Below are 14,224 nucleotides of genomic sequence, written 5' to 3' on the forward strand. Positions count from 1 at the left end.
CCTTGCCATTTGACAGTTTGCTCTCCCAAATCTAAATTCATTCCTCAAGAGTGAATAACGATGACATGTCTAGAGCTAGTGGTTTGTCTCGCCCTAAAGAAATAGAGATGGTGATGGTTGCATGCTGTCTCACTGATATGCCTTAATTAATTTAGTGAATTTAGTTAGTGTTTTTTTAGCAAAGCAATGATACCGGTGAGTACAACATGTAAACTGTATCTTGAGCTACATGTTTAGGTAACTACAGATATGGTGTTGTATTGCTGCCTGAAGATCTTGTTAGCTTTTATTTCTCTTCAATAGCTCCACAAAAGTGCACAAATATCTTGAGTAGTTCGTTATCTATTGCATGTAAATTTTTGGCCTGCAGTGCACATAACAAGTAGTGCACTGCAATGTCCATGTGAGACGAAGATGTTCATATGTTTGGTCAGAGTAATCACTGCAACTGCTTTGTTGTTCGTGGATTTTCCTTAGATAGGATCCTTTACTCAAAATCATGAACACACGTTTCTCTACATTTTTCTTTACCTATATATGAGAAAGAGGTATGGCTCTGTTCCAAATATCTGGTGGATAGTTAATCTTGTTCTTCCTTCATGGAACAAATAAATTGCCTTTCAAGTTGCCTCTTTATTTGCATTCACCTATCTCCCATATTTGGATCTATATTAGTGCATTCAACCGGCTTTAGTAAGATATATGATGTTAATTATGGCATAGAGCTGCTACACACCATAGTCACTTCCATCTTTTTTTGCATGTTTATGAACCTGGATAACCAAAGAAACATTATGTCACCAGCTCAAGAAATGGGTGGATAAATATACAGAAATAGAATGTCAAACGACAAAAAATCAAGATTGGTTCACGTTGAAACTGTACGAGGGTGAAATTTTTTCATTCAACGTCAACCATGGATCTTGCAAAAGAAAAAAAAAATCAACTATGAAGCTATGTGTTTTTATGTATGAGAAATCAAAAGGTAGAAGCTAAAAAAGGAATACTTCATGATATCCATGAAAAAAAATAACACATTTGTGTAGACATGATTTCAAATTCTACTGCTTAATGATTTGCATCTAGTTCTTTATGGAATGCATGAACTCCATAATGTTTATTTTAGTGAATATTCTGTTTTAGTAATGGAACAACAGTGCTACAAGTCGGAATCCCTGCTCCGGACTGGACTTGGTTGATTCATTGTGGAGACTAATTGTTCTATTGTGCATGCATATTTGTGTGGGCAATAGGTTTTCACTGGTTCATTTGAAGCGAGAAACACTCCCGAGTTATTAACTTGTTCCTTAGTTTTAAACTTCTAAAGAAAAGGAGAGGGGCGAACAAAGTGCACATGAGATTGCTAAGTTTTGCTCTGGTGTTCAATCTGATGCTATGTTAGTGGGTTCTGTTCCTCAATGTGTGGTGTCTTGTGTAACAGATGATTGCAATTCTCTTTCTAGTTAATATATGGGCTGTTTTACTAAAAGTACATACTAAAAAAGAAATACTTCCATGCTCTCCATGAAAAACGAATGACATATATTTAAAATTCTCCAAATTCTATGGCGCTTCAAGATTGGTGACATATATTTCTATATGGAATTATATAAACACCATTTTTTTGAAAGAACAATATTTTGTTTTAGCAATACCCCTGCCCCTTCCCCTATGGCCATGTTCCCATGCCCGCACGATATTAACTTGGCCCCTAGGCGGTTGTCTTTTCTACAAGAGAAAAGAACATGATTAATGAATCTAGATGCACCTAGAGACAAAATTGACCTTGGGGTTGCATATACCATTTTTTGGTGGAGAGCTATCAAGTTGAGGCTCCCCTGGATGTGTGACGGACCTTTCATCTGTAGCCGCTTCTTTTCCGTTTCAGAATGGGCCTTGCGTGCCGGCACTAATAGAAAAAACGGGCATTATCAGCGGCCCCGGAGATGGTTGTGTCCCCATGTTCCAAATCCGTCTGTAATATTCCATCGAAGGTGGTTATTTATGTGGTCGAGGAGGTTGAAATTTGAAATCGCCTATAGTAAACATCAGAGGCGGTTGTGATTTTGAAACTGTCTATATTTTAGGAAAAAATGGAGGCAGTTTTTGAAATGAAACCGCCTGTAGCACTTCCACCACTTATAACATAAGCCCCCCACAGCTCACATTCTCCACTCCTACTCGAAGAAACGAATCTTCCGTCCCAACATCTTCCGCATCCACATCCAGATAGGGTAATGGGGGTAAGTGTGCCAGTGCCACCACTAGCTTCGCCAGCAAGCCACATGGACAACCACTTGGAGGAGTCATTCCTGCCAATGCTGCCTGACCTGTCGCCGCATTAGCTGTGTCAACATCTGGGCAAGGCAGGGGGTAACTGTGTCGGCTCCACCGGTGCCCCAGCCGGCAAGCCTTGAGGATGACCACTGGAAGGAGTCCTTACCGAGGCCGTTGGGAGTAAGTGTGCTGGAACCACTGCCTCTGCTGGTTTTGATGTTTCACGTCTTGCATTTCCGCAGCTTCGGCAGGAGATTTTTGTTGTAAAAATGAATATCATTAGCTGTTCATCTATTGTTTCGATGAAAAAAATCCTGATCAAGTCCTCCTGATATGTTTGGATGTTAGATGGACACATATCTCTGTCTACTTTTAGTGTTAGTGTACTACGGAGATCTCAAAATAAATTACGCACTAGCCCGATTCAACAAACCTTTTTGTAATCTCTTTCACATTCAGCGACACATTACAAAAAGACTCCTTCGACATTGCAAAAAGAGGCATAGCTCTGCTCAGGCTTCCTGACTTCCTGACGGGCGTGACGTGCCACCACGCTTCCGCCTATTAGTTAGGATACTAAACTCCCTAGATTTGGAACCTCCCGATGCGTCAGGGGTTGTGGGGTACTGGGTCGCTTGGGCCCATCTGTAAGGGTGTTAAATTCGATAATATATTTAAAGTCCATGGACATTAAGTTTTTGACCTTTATTTGAAATCTAAGAACAATTGAAAGAAATCATGGTTTTCAAAATTTGCAAAAAAAAGTTAAAATCAAATATTTTTTTAACATTCAACATTATATATTTAATGCCCTACTTGCCTCCGGTGATCACCGCACATGCCCACGTGCACCCCGCAGCCCCTGCCTACCTCCCGCCACACTTCGATTCATTCGCCAGCCACTACCATCGCTGGAATTGACGCATCAAGCTGAGACCAGTTCATCGACGTGAAGCCGGAACGGGTCTGTGCATCCACCCCGAGTGCTCGCTACGCCTTCGACCTCTAATTCGGGCCGCCACCGCTTCCTTGAGCTCCATGTAGCAGCGACTTACCGCCAAAGGCCCGAGGCATGCTAGCTGCCATGGGCACTTGGGCAACGAAAATCCCAAATTCAGATAGGGCGGAGAAGAGGTGGCTCGACATGTTCGCCGCCGCGGAGGAGGCGGCACACGCGTACGACATGCTTGAGCTCTGCTACTTCGAGAGCCCGACAAAGCATATTTCCTTGCCGACACCCCCATAGAAGCTCGAGACTGAGCGCGCCGATTCGGCCTACATGGCCAAGCTCATCGCAAAGAACCCACAGTTCATCGCCGTGAACTAAACGTGGTTCGAATCAAAGGAGAATGATCAGATGTTTGACGAGCTCTTGGCCGAGCCCTCCGAGGAGGCCGGGCCCTCACCGAGGTTATGGTGGCAGAGGTTGGATCATCACTATCAGTCTATCACCCAGCCAGCATATATTTAGAAAATATCCTTAATTGCAAAAACTCCAGCAGCTTATAGACTAGCATATAGTTCGATCAGCCAAACCCCACGGCCCACGCACAACTCAACTGAACTGAAGCGGACCGTGAAATTGAAACCCTCGCCGCCAGACCACACACCCTTCATCGATCCCCTCCCAATTGAAACCCTCCCACAGACCACACTCCTCATCGATCCCCTCCCAATTGAAACCCTCGCCGCCGTCACCCACCATGCCGCCGCCGCCCCCGCCACCAGCATCACTGCCGGGCGAGCTCCTCGAGGAGATCTTCCTCCGCCTCCCGCCGGACGAGCCCGCGTGCCTCGTGCGCGCCTCCCTCTCCAGCAAGTTCTGGCTCGGCCTCCTCTCCGGCCCTCGCTTCCGCGGTCGCTACCACGACCACCATGGAGCTCCCCCCATGCTCGGCTTCCTTCGTGGTTTCTGGCTGGAGGGCTGCCACTGGGGCGAAAAAGGTCCCGTCCCACGCTTCACGTCGACCGCGAAATTCGGCGCGCGCATTCCCGACGACGAATGGGACGACTACGACTACTCTGCGTGGGACTGCCGCCATGGCCGCGTCCTTCTTGGGGATGCGCGTTACTCCGCGCTCCTCGTCTGGGACCCCATGACGGGCTGCCGGAGGGGGCTGGACTGGCCCAACCTGGCAGACAACAGCCGCGGGGTTGCCGTGCTCTGCGCCGTTAGCGGCTGTGACCACCACACTTGTCACGCGGCTCCGTTCCAGGTGGTTTTTGTCGGCGTGGAAATGGGAGAAGATGGGGATGATGATGATTGTGCTGCATTCGCTTGTGTGTCCTTGCCAGAGCCCGGCGACTGGAGCAAGCCATGCCCTCCATGTGATCGGTGGAGCGAGCCATGCCCTCTTCTTCATCTTCCAGCCGATGCATTCATCAGGCCAATCCCCCCTGTCCTCATCCAAGAAGCACTTCACTTCATGATTCAGTCTCTTAAAGACGATAGTGAAGAAATTCTCAAGTATGACTTGAGCTCTAATAGCTTATCACTGATTGGTGCACCGATTGAGGATTCCGAAACTGTCACTTCCTCTATCCTCATGGCGATGGAGGATGACAGTTTGGGGTATGCACATGTCAATGGATCAACCTTCTACCTATGGTCCAGACTGATGGATTCCAACGGAGTTGCCTCATGGAGTCAACGTACAATTATCAATCTCATGAGCATTCTCCCCATCCAAAATCCTGTGGAAACAATTAGAGTAGTTGGATCCGTGGAAGGCGGTGATGTCATTTTCCTCACCACGGTGCTGGGCATCTATGAGATTAACGTCGATTCGCAGCGATGGAAGAAGATAGGGAAGAGAGAAAATTTAGATGCTGTGATTCCATACATGAGTTTCTACAATCGACAAGGTATAGTTGTATTTATATGTCATTTAATTCATTGTGATTTGGGAACACCTGTTAAGTTATACAGCAAATAAGTTAGTGGAACAAACAAAACGATCGATGTCTAATCAGATATAAAGTTCCATTTTTAAATGTTCCCCAGCAAAGTTAGGGTGATATGTAATTATAACTAACTATGCTAATTTAATTGGCTATTTATATCGTATCATGTCATCCCCTTTTTGGAATCAGACTGGCAAATTTATGTTTGCAGAAAGGGTGATGCCCAATGACGTGGCGCATTGACAAGGTATGGTTAAATATGCTTAAGGGCAGGCGGGCACTCTCATCAACAAGAAAGATGACAAGCTTAGGCGGCAGGGGTCTTCTGATGAATTATATCACTACATAGTGGCCCTTTTGGTGCAGTGGTGCTTGCTTGATTTCTCATATTGCTTTTAGCTTTTTCCAGTAAGCTTGACAGTCTCCCCATGTTGTTCGCGTGCGTAATTGGATGATGGATTATGTTGTAAACTTGTAATGAACCTTCAATTCTTGCAGCAGCAGTAGTAACCATTTGCTCTGTTGTCTAATTTGATTAAAAATACAGTTTGATGTCTTGCAATGAACCTTCAGTCTTACAGCTTCATTAAGAACCATGTGCTTTGTTGTTTAATTTTCTTGACAATGCATCTGTAGAGAGGAGCTTAGTCTTACCATTTTGAAAACTTTACAGTTTGCTCTCCCAAATCTGAATTCATCTCTCATGAGTTAATAATGTTGACGTGTCTAGAGCCAGTGGTTGGTCTCACTCTAAAGAAGTAGAGATGGTGATGGTATGTGCATGCTGTCTCACTGATATGCCTTTATTAATTTAGTGAATTTGGTTAGCGTTCATTTTTTTAGGAAAGCAATGTTACCGACGAAGTGACGAGTATAACTTGTAAACTGGATTTTGAGATACATGTTCAGGTAAGTACGGAAATGGTGTTGTATTGCTGCCTAATGATCTTGGAAGTTTTTATTTCGTTATCTGTTGCATACTTTTGGCCTCCAGTGCACAAAATGTATTTGCATGATTTTTGTCGAGAATTTTGACATTTCTGAGTAAGATTGGTAATTCTTTTCATGTCATCCGTAAGGACTATCCTATATGTATCTGCATGCAGTACCATTTAAAGAACTATATATTTTGTTCTCCCGGCTTCGGTCCAATCTAAAGACCTCTTCCAGAGTAGGTTCGGATGATCCGCACAGCATGAGGGCTTGTCCTGAGCTAGGATTTTCCGCTGATCAATAGATGATCAGGGATTGTGCATGGCTTGATTATAAATCTTAATTACCTTCTGAACTGAAGTACTGAACTAATACTACATGTCAGGTGTTGTTATTACCGCAGAATTTTTTTTATTTTTCTAGCAAATTAATGTTACTGCAGTTATCTTGAGATTGTTTTTTGTTGCCATATTTTTCCTATATAAGTAATGGTACTTGTTGCCTAGATTATAAATGCAAATTCATGTTCTTGCAGTAATATAATCTCTACTACTATTAGAAAAGCAAACGTTTTCTTTCTTACGGACACCCGTTCAATGTACACTGGTTAATTATGGTCGTTGGATTATCTAAGTCAATGAAATCTAACAGATTAGATTAATCTAACAAGATATCCGGGGTGCAATTAGCAATTATAATAGGCAGACGAATCATCTGCGGACGAAAAGAAATTTCCACGCGCCACTGCGGCAACTTCGTTGTACGCAAACCCTGCGACCCCCAAATCACGGTAACTCCCCGTCCGCATGCCCCGCTTAGGCTGAAGACGCCACCCCGCATCCTTCCTCCTACCCAAGGAGAAACCCTAACCCTCGCCTGGAAGGGGCAAGAGCGAGAGCGCGAGGGAGAGCAATGGATCGTTCCAAGCTGGGCGAGCTACATTCGTACGTGGAGGCTTGCAAGAAGGTCCTGTCCGTCCTCGCCGCCCCCTCACTCACCTTCTTCTGCGACTACCTCCAATCCATTGCCGCCGCCGCCGCTTGCACCAAGCTCGTTCCCAAGGGCCGATCCGCTGCCCCTTCCCTTTCTTCGGCCCCGATCCCCTCCTTCCCCCTTCTTGATTGTGTCCGACTGCATATTTAACTCTCTTGCATCAACAGGCTCCCGTCGCCCATGTCGCCGCCATTGCCCGGTCGCAGATTGGAGCACGGAACCGCCTCGCACCTCCTGCCACCCGCCGCCACTTTGCCAGGCAGGACACCCTTCTTCCATGCTTAAGGTGAGGAATATTGATTCCTCCTCTTCCAAATTCATTTTTTAATGTTGTTGAATTGCCCATTTTAATTGTTTGGTTACGGTACTCTTTCACTGCTTGTGATGGATTTGATCGTGATTTTGGCATGGATATGAGATCTCTCCTTCTGCTCCTTCCAATATGTCAAATTGATTTTCTGTAGCTGAGTTGATCTTCTCATCTGGCGGGCTCAAGCTCCTCGTGGTCATCCGAGCTGACCTCCTCGCCTTGATAGGTGAGATTCATACTGAAATTGCCACGCTTATTTTTGTTTTTACCTCACTGAAGACATAAGGAGGTTTAACCAAGAAGTCTCCGAGTTGGTTCTCGGGAGTAGTTAGCACTTACAAATATGTATCTCTAATTGAGTGCCACCGAATATTTTTCCAGGTACGTACTAACCTAATGATCATATACGGTCTTGTTTTAGGATCCCCCAGCAGATGAACCAGAGGTACTTCCAGGAATTCCTCTCATATTCGGACTGTGCTAAGCTATTCGAATTTGACTTTCAGGATTACATTCATCATTTTGGACGTACTGCACCTGGTGATAAAGGAAAAGGAACTGTATTGTTATTCTTCATGCCCAAACAATTAGAGTTTCTCATCTCCTTGAGGGTAATCAATTCTACGCCGAGATAATATGGCCTTTCTTTCCCTCTAAAGTTAGCGAAAATCACATATTTAGTGTGTCTGCAGGCAGCCAACATTCATCTCACAGAGCACGAGTTTAATAACAAGAATGTGCCAAAATGCAAGCACATTTTGTAAGTGCATCTTTTACAATATAGTGAAGTGCTCCAATCCAGTATTTTTTTCTTTCCTTTTAAGTTGGTAATCCACCTTTTACATCCTTTACAATATGTTGACAAGTTACAACTGAATTTATTGAGCAGGATAAAATTGCTGGCGATAGCTACTTCCTACATCAGTCGGCTCAGCCAGCCTATAGATCCTACATTCTACCATACGACTCACACGCCATGAAAGACATCTTTAGTGTTCATGGTCTCAGTTTGAAGGTAAAATGCTTCTTGAAGGTTTTTGTGGGATCTCTGTATTTTGATGTTTCGCTGGTTTACAGGTCGCTGTTATTTTGGATAGCATGTAGAAGCAACCTTGTCTTTTTGTTAATATTTCGGTGAGCATCTCCCAGAAGTACTTGGCTGATAGTATTTTCATCACCGCTAATATTTTTGTTTCATGAAAAGGTTCTCCTGTTTATCTTGTGTAAACTGACTTCACATACCAAATTTGTTTTTAATGTCCAATTCACTACGATTTGCCAGGACGTAGGTGCATCATTTTTTTTGAGGAACAGTAGGTGCATCATTTTACTTTAGCAACCCTCCAAAAGTGGAAATTGGCCTGGAGTGCAGAGTTATGAGGAAAATATGTTATAACAGAATTGTTGGTTCTAGACAGAGGCGAAAGAGGCATTGCATCACTGCTGCAAATCCTTAATTATAACAGGTAGTTTGCAAGATTAGAGAGGGCCAGATTCTTTCGGTTGTTTGTTATGACACAAATACAAAAGCTGAAATGATTTAATATATGGACCAAATCAAGGACATAGTTCAGCGGATGGGATAAAGCCATACAAAGTTACATATACAAGTAATTGTTTCCAATCTTTCTATGAGCATGAACCTGAGTTAATATCGAAAGTGCTCGCCTATGTGATTACCATCTTTTTTCCTCATCTCCTTTCTTTAACAGGTTACAATTGTAAATTTGGAAAGGAAATTGATATTTTTAACTCTTGTTCCAAAACAGGTGGCCTTGAATTTGGTAAAACTTGCATGCCTGTCCCTATTTATTTTGAAATTTTGGGCAAACTCTGTATGGTTTTCTGTTGGACAACATCGGCGAGAAGGCAAGATGCTAAAGTATTTAAGGTTTGCGCCTTGCCTCCTTTTGATTTAGGTGGAAATTAGTTCATGGACCAATTCTTTCTTTTGATGTTTTATTATTGTTTTTCTTTTATAGCCGAGGAACTAGCATAATTTTTTACAGGATTGATCGATTTGTTGATTTGTTTGTTTTATTTTGTTCCTGTAGTTGTAGTCTCACTAGTAGAAAAAGGGCCTATTGTCCCGGTTCGTGAGGGCCTTCTGTCCCGGTTTGTGAACCGGGACTAAAAGGTCGTTACTAATGCCCTTGGCCTTTAGTTCCGGTTCTTACATGAACCGGGACAGAAGGTCCTCCACGTGGCTGCTGCGGCCAGCCCAGGCAGGGGGGCCTTTGGTCCCGGTTGGTGACACCAACCGGGACCAATAGGCATCCACGCGTTAGCATCTGGCTGGAGCTGAGATTTTTTTTTTGAAAGGGGCTGATTTAGGGGTTTTGGGGGTTAATTTAGGTTGTTATTAGGTAGCTATTAGAGAGAAGTGTCCTCTCTTATATCTTCGTGCTTGGTTTACCAACGCTACGTACTGCTATGCCTAAATATGGCTTAGATTGAAGTGAAGGCAACATGTGATGCATGTCGAAAGTAATATTAATCCTAACTTGATCAAGTTTGGATTGTACTACTTTCGACATGCATCACATGCATGTTGCCTTCACTTCAATCCTATCCATGTTCATTTCACCCGCTGATATATAATAACTCTTCATGCGCGCATCATGCATCATTTTTATTACTTGTTCTGTTCTCAGAATATGGAATCTATTTGTGCAATCTGACCTAACTCTCCTTGCTTTCGAGGATTTTACTAGAACTGACATAAATGTTCAGTATCTGGATTTGGATGTTCAGTATCTGCCATAGTTTATTTGGATGTTCATGTTCTGTTTATTCTGGCAGAGCATGGCCAAGCTGGCATGTAAATAAGATTTTTACCTCCAAGAGGTACCTAAATCTGGATTTTGACTTGACAGTTTGTGCACTATAATGTACAACTGACTTGTACTTCAGATTGGACTTCTAGTTGTCTATAGTTCTTGTATGTGTATATACATATCATTTAACCGTGGCCACTGATGTGCATGCAGTTCAGAACGCAAGAAAATGAACTATGGTCTGAAGTTCTTTTGAAATCCACCATGATGATGTTTATTGTGCTGTGTTTGCGTATCATTGTACTAATCTGCTTTTTCTCAACCAAGGGGCTGTAAGCAATAGATGGTCTGGTTTGCCTGTTAACAAGTTATAACTAGGTATGAATTGTGCTTCTGTACCATGATGTGAAATGGGTAAAGTGATTTTAGTGTCTCTTCCTATTGGATTAAGAACCTTTTACTCCATCAAGTGTATATGTATACATCATGGATGCCTCAGATTTTGCGTTTGAGCTAAGTTCCTGGGCAGTGGCGGAGCCACCTCCCGGGGACCCTGGGAAGCTGCCCGGGCTCTGCCCAGAAATTCCCACTTGATTATAAAAGGAGATGGAGAATTAATCATCAGTTTTAGTGGGCAAATGCCCATAAACCACATCTCTTTGTATTTTGCCCCGGCTCCATGTACTGGCTAGCTCTGCCACTGTTCCTGGCTACCGTTGTGTACGGTGTACCTATGAACCGTCTGTATCGTCGGCCCTTTTGGTGAGATAAGGTAAATTACCAAAACCGATAGGCTACGAATCAGGAGGCTTCAGTGATGTCTCAAGTCTGTTATGCCATAGAGCTGCTACCTGCTAGTGTATTTCTTCATGTTTCATATCACGCTCGTCGACAATGGTTGAGTTTGCTGGAGAGCAGGATGGTCGGCGTGGATTTTTTGAACCCAAGCTCGCTTACACAGTTTAGAAATTTTGTTTGATAACATATGCTACTTTGAGATTTTGCATCATGTATATGCATGATTTTGCTAAGAATTTTAAGAACTGTAATCTTTTTCTCTCCCTTTGGTCGACTCCCTGAATACTCCTCTCATAGATGGCGATGAGGGTCCAGATTTGCTGTTTTCTTCGGCCCACGTGGTGACGATGCCTTCTGCATGCTGGCTGACATATAAATCTGAAATTAACCCCGTGAATGGAAATACTACTGCATGGCAAGTGCTGCTGTTACTGTACTAAATCACTAAACCATTTTAGTAAGCAACGTGAATGCAACTATTCATTTGTCGACGAGGTATTGCTCCGTTTGATGCCTGATAGCTAATTCACCTTGTTCATCCTTCATGGTCAAAACAAATTGTGTTTCAAGGTGGCTGATTTTCTGCATGACATGTAACTAGCTTGGATTTACATGACTTGCATGTCTATCTTTCATATTTTCTTGATGTGTGGGTAATTTTTGTGTACATATGGATCTTATTAGTCCATATTGCTGGAGATTTATTTTGTTATGCTGGCTAAGCATGAGTCTTGTGATTGACCATGTCACCAGCTGGTAGGTGTTTTGGCTGTGCTTAGTTTGTGAGTCTGTTCTTGGCTTTCACCGTCAATAATTCTTGAGTATTGCTTGGGAACATATTCATGTCAGAACATAGAATTAATTTTCCTCTCGGTTATTTTTCTATTTGGGGTTCTGAGTGATGTTGAATTCAGATTTAACGCCATACCAAATTTCCTTACTGAACTAGCACATAATGTCATTTTAATTTCCTTCCATATGCAACTATGTACATAATGTCATTTAAATTTGCTCCCATATGCACCTTCATAGTAGAAAAATAAAGATTCCAACAACACCCCCCTCGCCGGCTCGCCTCCAACCCGCAGGGTGCCGTAGCAAGCTGTGAGGCCGGCGAATGCGGATCGCCTCTAGGAGGCGCCTGACTGTGGCGCCGTGCAGGTCGCCGGCGATGACGGAGTCCGGATCTAGGTTCTCGTGCCTAGAGACGGCTGATGCAGGCGATGCGGTACATGCGAGCGAGGTCTCCGCATTCGACGCCACTTCTTCGCTGCCGTGTGCGACTCGCCGGAGGAAGACGAACGAGGAGTTGGCTGAAGAGTTTTGGACGGACATTGGCTACCCTACTCCGGCATCAAGGGTGTGGGGGAGACCGTCGTGTCGACAGACAGGTGAGGTATCTCGTGTGTGTGGGTCGGAGGTGCATGGGGAATCGGCGCCATCGGACTTGGCGGTGGTCGCCGCGATTCCCAACATGATCACTCCGGAGGATTCACCAAGGACACCTGCCACGGCCACTCGCGGCCTCTTCGGGGTGCCTGCTCGGTCTAGGGCTCTGATCGGGCCTTGGATCAGCCCGATCCCGCCACCTTGGATCTCGCCTTCACGGACACTCGGCGATCTTCTGCCGCATGCGTGTCTAGGCGAAAAGGAGGCCTCGCCGCAGTCCAGTTCGCCGGCGCGGACTTCAGGCCGGTCAGGGCGGACCACCTCGACGCATGCAATTGAAATTTTTGATCCGACGTTCGTGGCAGGGCCAGGTCAGACTCGGGACCGGTTGAATCCTGCACGTGCACTCTGTATGGTCAATCTCAGTCGTTGGCTTGGCCACTTGTGGAATTGGGTGGGGCAAGCACCGAACGCTAACTTTACTCGATCCTTCGTGGCCGTCGTCCGCTCTCCTACCATGACGCGAGGCGATCCGGCCGTGTCGCCCGGCATCACCACCGGTCACCAGCCCCACCCAGCTCCAAGCACCGCCCAGCCACCTGATCCTTCTCCGTCAGGAGGTGCCCCAGGCTTCGCTCCGGGGGTCTACCAGCCGGTGCAGCCATCGCAAACTCATGTGCCGCAGGGCCACTTCGTGCCAGCACATCAGCCGCTAGTGTATCAGACGCCGGTGCAGCAGTCACAGGTATACCAGGTGTCGTTCCAGCAGCAGTTCATCGGTACATCGGGTCAATTTTTGCAGCAGCAGCCATATCTTCTTCAACCTTCGGGTGGGTTCGTGCAGCAACAACAACAGCCGGCAGTGCTCTCCTATCAACCTACAGGGAACACTCAGTTGCAGCAGCATGGTCCTCCCGCCGGCGTGCAGTCGGCTCCCACCTTCAACGCCAGACCGGCGTATAATTCTGCTGCCACCGGGGCCGCTGCCACTGCACATCCTCGCAAGCCGAGGGGTGGCAAGGGTGGCCGCCCTAAACATCAACAGGGAGCGGTTTCTCCAACTACTGCTCCTCCGCTTGCTGTTCCAATGCTGACACCACCAACTCAGGTGCCCGCCTTTGCCTCTACGTCGACCATGCCAGCGGGACAAGGGAATTATACCCCAATGCAGTTGGGCCTTATGCAGAATCAGTCACCACACACGACTCAATCTTCTGGGGCAGCCGAAGTTGCAGCACTGCCAAAAAGGTTGTGGTGTTCTAAGTGCCAATCTGCAGGACCCATTTCTGATGACTGCGACACTCAACAATATTGTTTCATTTGCAACAAGTATAATCACCCGATGACCATGCGTCGGTGTCTTGCTCTCAAAATGCAGAAGCAGGTGGCTATGCTTTGCGGATATGGAACTTAAAATATGGCCTTCTTTCAGATGCCCAACAATATCTGTAGGGAGGATCTCTCCCCAAAGGATTCACCAACAGCGTTGGTATCGATCTTTGGCGGCTCTAACAATCCCAGTATTGTGGAAGTAGAGATTGCTAAGATTGCTCAGTTTCAGCAGCAGTGGACTTGGGAGGCTATACCGCATGGCCAAGACGTTTTTCTCATGTCCTTCCTAAGCGAGGAAGTTCTACAGAGGGTGACTGGGTTTGCAGTTTTCATCAAGTCTCACAATGTTACTATCGAGTTCAAGCCTTGGAAATCGGAGGACATACCACATCGATTTGAGCTACTACCTATTTGGCTGCATGTGCATGGGATGCCTCACGCACTTCGTCACTTCTTGGGTCTTTGGGTGGTAGGCTCGGTGATTGGCGCGACTCTAGATGTTGACCTTCTC

General features: G+C 45.3%; 1 long non-coding RNA gene and 1 pseudogene across 2 annotated transcripts; both read left to right on the forward strand.

Moving 5' to 3' along the window:
- The window catches only part of LOC123121208 (uncharacterized), a 36,818-nt pseudogene extending 33,295 nt beyond the window's left edge, over positions 1–3,523 (forward strand).
- Positions 3,524–6,900: 3,377 nt separating this feature from the next.
- LOC123126189 (uncharacterized) lies at positions 6,901–9,506 on the forward strand. 2 transcript variants are annotated; one of them, XR_006461596.1, is made up of 8 exons: positions 6,901–7,080; positions 7,275–7,393; positions 7,572–7,643; positions 7,924–8,028; positions 8,110–8,177; positions 8,307–8,432; positions 8,495–8,551; positions 8,700–9,506. It is a non-coding gene; the product is annotated as an uncharacterized lncRNA (long non-coding RNA). The 2 variants fall into 2 exon arrangements; XR_006461595.1 differs by having other exon boundaries at positions 8,307–9,506.
- The last annotated feature ends 4,718 nt before the right edge of the window (positions 9,507–14,224 follow it).

This window comes from Triticum aestivum, chromosome 5D, assembly GCF_018294505.1.
Source record: "Triticum aestivum cultivar Chinese Spring chromosome 5D, IWGSC CS RefSeq v2.1, whole genome shotgun sequence".
NCBI classification, from domain to species: Eukaryota; Viridiplantae; Streptophyta; class Magnoliopsida; order Poales; family Poaceae; genus Triticum; species Triticum aestivum.